Raw genomic sequence first — 5242 nt, forward strand, 5'->3', positions numbered from 1 at the left:
CGTTACGTTAGTTAAATATGTTTTAATACATTGAAGCCCATTGGTATATCCGCTCCTAAGCATTCACTGATTCTATGCTAGGTTCGCGTGTGCAGAAACCCCCTGTGACTGTATAAGCCTCCACATTGACTCTGTACGCCGGTACCCCGCCTGTATATATAGCCTCCCACATTGACCCTGTACCGGACCCCTGTATATAGCCTCCACATTGACTCTGTACGGTACCCCCTGTATATAGCCGCCCACATTGACTCTGTACCGGTACCCCCCTGTATATAACCTCCATATTGACTCTGTACGGTACCCCCTGTATATAGCCTCCACATTGACTCTGTACCGTACCCCCTGTATATAGCCTCCACATTGACTCTGTACCGCTTACCCCCTGTATATAGCCTCCACATTGACTCTGTACCGGTAACACCCTGTATATAGCCTCCACATTGACTCTGTACCGGTACCCCCTGTATATAGCCTCCACTTTGACTCTGTACCGTTACCCCCTGTATATAGCCTCCACATTGACTCTGTACCGAAACCCTGTATATAGCCTCCACATTGACTCTGTACCGTAACACCCTGTATATAGCCTCCACATTGACTCTGTACCGGTACCCCCCTGTATTAGCCTCCACATTGACTCTGTACCGTAACCCCTGTATATAGCCTCCACATTGACTTCTACCGGTACCCCCTGTATATAGCCTCCACTTTGACCTGTTTTACCGGTACCCCCTGTATATAGCCTCCACATTGACTCTGTACCGTAATACACTGTATATAGCCTCCACCTTGACTCTGTACACCGGTACCCACTGTATATAGCCTCCACATTGACTGCTGTACGGGTACCCCTGATATAGCCTCCACACTTGACTCTGTACGTAATACCCTGTTATAAGCCTCCACCTGACTCTTGACGGTACCCCTGTATATAGTCTCCACATTGACTCTGTACCGGTACCCCTGTATATAGCCTCCACATGGACTCTTACCGTAATACCCTGTATATAGCCTCCACATTGACTCTGTACCGGTACCCCCTGTATATAGCCTCCACATTGACTCTGTACCGTAATACCCTGTATATAGCCTCCACCTTGACTCTGTACCGGTACCCCTGTATATAGCCCCACATTGACTCTTACCAGTACCCCCTGTATATAGCCTCCACATTGACTCTGTACCGTAACACCCTGTATATAGCCTCCACATTGACTCTGTACCGGTACCCCGTATATAGCCTCCACATTGACTCTGTACTGGTACCCCCTGAATATAGCCTCCACACTGACTCTGTACCGTAAACCCTGTATATAGCCTCCACATTGACTCTGTACTGTAATACCCTGTATATAGTCTCCACATTGACTCTGTACCGGTACCCCTCGTATATAGCCTCCACATTTACTCTGTACTGGTACCCCCTGAATAAGCCTCCACACTGACTCTGTACCGTAAATACCCTGTATATAGCCTCCACATTGACTCTGTACCTTAATCACCCTGGTATATAGTCTCCACATTGACTCTGTACCGGTACCCCCTGTATATACCTCCACATTTACTGTACCGTAATACCCTTAATAGCCTCCACATTGACTCTGTACCGCTAACACCCTGTATATAGCCTCCACATTGACTCTGTACCGTAATACCCTGTACATAGCCTCCACATTGACTCTGTACCGGTACCCCCTGTAATACCCTGTACATAGTCTCCACACTGACTCTCTACCGTAATACCCTGTACATAGCCCCACCCCCCTGTATATATTGTTATTTTACTGCTCCTCTTTAACTACTTGTTACTTTGATCTCTTATACGTTATACAATTATAAATGTAATCCATTTTAAATTCAGGCTGTAACACAACAAAATGTAGAAAAAGGGGTGTGAATACTTTCTGAAGGCATGTGTCTGGCCATAAAGGCGCGGTTTCACTTGCTCAGATGCTTTCTCCGGTGAGATCGTTTCAGCCACTTGCGAATTGAAGGAAATTTGGCACAGTTGGGATGCTGGAATTGCTTTGGATGAGCAAAGGTCATCTACTTTTAAAGTGATTTGTTTGACCATCAGATAAAAACATGACTGGTTGTGTTCATGGCATATTAAAAGGTCATACATTTTTACAGTTAAATTACATGTCTTTTCTAGAAAACCAATTACATTTTTTGAGGGGGGGGGGGCTTCTGCATGGGGCCTCCAAATGAGTATGTCCGCCCCTGACCATCATCAACATCGTCACCATGGTAACCCACCCTTGCTCCTGATTCTTTCAGGCCGACCAGAGAACACCACCAGGCCGATGACATCACAGATGTTGCCGTGGGGACAGCTGAGGAGATCCTTCCTGTTAGAGACAGGAAGTCAGGGTTAACATGGAGATTAGAAGACCGGGTTTCCATGGTACTTCTACACCTGCATTGTTTGCTGTTTGGGGTTTTAGGCTGGGTTTCTGTACAGCACTTTGAGATATCAGCTGATGTAAGAAGGGCTTTATAAATAAATTTGATTTGATTAAACCTACATCTCTAACACAGTTGTGTGTGCGTGATGTCCTACCCATTGCAGAAGGAGTAGGTGGGACGTAGCGAACGGACGTCAGCAGACAGAGAGGATTCTGGGACGATAGAGATCTCAGCTGACGGGTTCCTGGAGTTTAGACTGATCTCTGATGGAGGGAGAACGAGAGAGAGTTCTGACTACTTTCTGTAGATCTGGGGTGTGTCTGTGTGTGTGTGTGTGTGTGTGTGTGTGCGCACAAATTATCAGGGGCGCAACTTTCCCTGGGGATGGGGGGGTCATGACCCCTCCATATTCTGAAATAGTATTTTTATCATTGCACTGTGATACCAAAAACAGCATCAGTGTGCTTTTGGACCAAGTAGGCTGTTTGGAGGTTTCAGTCGGCTGGATTTAAGACTGCGCGGACACCACAGAGCGGGCTGACAGGCGGCGTGAAGGAAGAGCTCCTGAAAGGCTTGCTGGACCAGCACGGGAGAGACAGAGGTAACTGCTGTCAGTGTTGCGCTCTTTCTCCGAGTTGTAAAAGCAAGCGGAGCAGAAACTGGCTACTCTTTAGTTGACTGATGTAGCTGAGAAAGTAACTGTTGTTTAACTTAACAGAAAACTAGACAACTTGCGTTTATTCCCAGTGCTGAGCTAGTAGTGTAACTGACATGTAATGGTCGCTAATGTTTCATAACCGAGGTGAAGGAATTAGCTAGCGAGTAGCTGCCACAGCCAGGTCAGCTATAGCCTTATCGATCAGATAGCAATATGAGGTGGCTATGAGGAGAGAGAGTTGAGGTATTGACTAGACTGGTGGGGGTCGGGGAGAGAGTTGAGGTATTGACTAGACTGGTGGGGGTCGGGGAGAGAGTTGAGGTATTGACTAGACTGGTGGGGGTCCTGCGATTGGTGGGGTTTAGGCTGGGTTTCTGTACAGCACTTTGAGATATCAGCTGATGTAAGAAGGGCTTTATAAATAAATTTGATTTGATTAAACCTACATCTCTAACACAGTTGTGTGTGCGTGATGTCCTACCCATTGCAGAAGGAGTAGGTGGGACGTAGCGAACGGACGTCAGCAGACAGAGAGGATTCTGGACGATAGAGATCTCAGCTGACGGGTTCCTGGAGTTTAGACTGATCTCTGATGGAGGGAGAACGAGAGAGAGGTTCTGACTACTTTCTGTAGATCTGGGGTGTGTCTGTGTGTGTGTGTGTGTGTGTGTGTGGCGCACAAAATATCAGGGGCGCAACTTTCCCTGGGGATGGGGGTCATGACCCTCCATATTCTGAAATAGTATTTTTATCATTGCACTGTGATACCAAAAACAGCATCAGTGTGCTTTTGGACCAAGTAGGCTGTTTGAGGTTTCAGTCGGCTGGATTTAAGACTGCGCGGACACCACAGAGCGGGCTGACAGGCGGCGTGAAGGAAGAGCTCCTGAAAGCTTGCTGGACCAGCACGGGAGAGACAGAGGTAACTGCTGTCAGTGTTGCGCTCTTTCTCCGAGTTGTAAAAGCAAGCGGAGCAGAAACTGGCTACTCTTTAGTTGACTGATGTAGCTGAGAAAGTAACTGTGTTTAACTTAACAGAAAACTAGACAACTTGCGTTTATTCCCAGTGCTGAGCTAGTAGTGTAACTGACATGTAATGGTCGCTAATGTTTCATAACCGAGGTGAAGGAATTAGCTAGCGAGTAGCTGCCACAGCCAGGTCAGCTATAGCCTTATCGATCAGATAGCAATATGAGGTGGCTATGAGGGAGAGAGGTTGAGGTATTGACTAGACTGGTGGGGGTCGGGGAGAGAGTTGAGTATTGACTAGACTGGTGGGGGTCAGGGAGAGAGTTGAGGTAGTTGACTAGACTGGTGGGGGTCAGGGAGAGAGTTGAGTTATTGACTAGACTGGTGGGGTGCAGGGAGAGAGTTGAGTTATTGTACTAGACTGGTGGGGTCGGGAAGAGTTGAGGTATTGACTAGACTGGTGGGGTCGGGGAGAGATTGAGTTTTGACTAGACTGGTGGGGGTCGGGAGAGAGTTGAGGTATTGACTAGACTGGGGGGGTCGGGAGAGAAGTTGAGTATTGACTAGACTGGTGGGTCGGGAGGAGAGAGTTGAGGTATTTGACTAGACTGGTGGGGGTCAGGGAGAGAGTTGAGGTATTGACTAGACTGGTGGGGGTCAGGAAGAGAGTTGAGGTATTGACTAGACTGGTGGGGTCGGGAGAGAGTTGAGTATTGACTAGACTGGTGGGGGTCGGGAGAGAAGTTGGAGTATTGACTAGACTGGTGGGGGTCAGGGAGAGAGTTGAGTATTGACTAGACTGGTGGGGGTCAGGGAGAGAGTTGAGTATTTGACTAGACTGGTGGGGGTCGGGAGAGAGTTGAGTATTGACTAGACTGGTGGGGGTCGGGGAGAGAGTTGAGGTATTGACTAGACTGGGTGGGGTCGGGAGAGAGTTGAGTATTGACTAAGCTGGTGGGGGTCGGGAGAGAGTTGAGGTATTGACTAGACTGGTGGGGGTCGGGAGAGAGTTGAGTATTGACTTAGACTGGTGGGGGTCAGGGAGGAGAGTTGAGTTATGACTAGACTGGTGGGGGTCGGGAGAGAGTTGTTGATTGACTAGACTGGTGGGGGTCAGGGAGAGGAGTTGAGGTATTGACTAGACTGGGTGGGGGTTCGAGGAAGGGAGAGAGTGAGGTATTGACAGGACTGGTAAGGGAGGCG

The 5242-nt window shown here is 48.3% G+C and overlaps 1 long non-coding RNA gene across 1 annotated transcript in view; it reads right to left on the minus strand.

Annotated features, from left to right (window-relative positions):
• Window positions 1-2258: 2258 nt before the first annotated feature.
• Window positions 2259-5242, minus strand: part of LOC139026331 (uncharacterized) — a 16218-nt gene continuing 13234 nt past the window's right edge. The window contains exons 3-4 of the long non-coding RNA XR_011478110.1: window positions 2567-2675; window positions 2259-2354 (exon numbers count right to left, since the gene is read on the minus strand). This is a non-coding gene — a long non-coding RNA (uncharacterized lncRNA). The remainder of the gene's footprint in view (window positions 2355-2566; window positions 2676-5242) is intronic.

Source organism: Salvelinus sp. IW2-2015, unplaced genomic scaffold, assembly GCF_002910315.2.
Source record: "Salvelinus sp. IW2-2015 unplaced genomic scaffold, ASM291031v2 Un_scaffold4461, whole genome shotgun sequence".
Classification (NCBI taxonomy): domain Eukaryota; kingdom Metazoa; phylum Chordata; class Actinopteri; order Salmoniformes; family Salmonidae; genus Salvelinus; species Salvelinus sp. IW2-2015.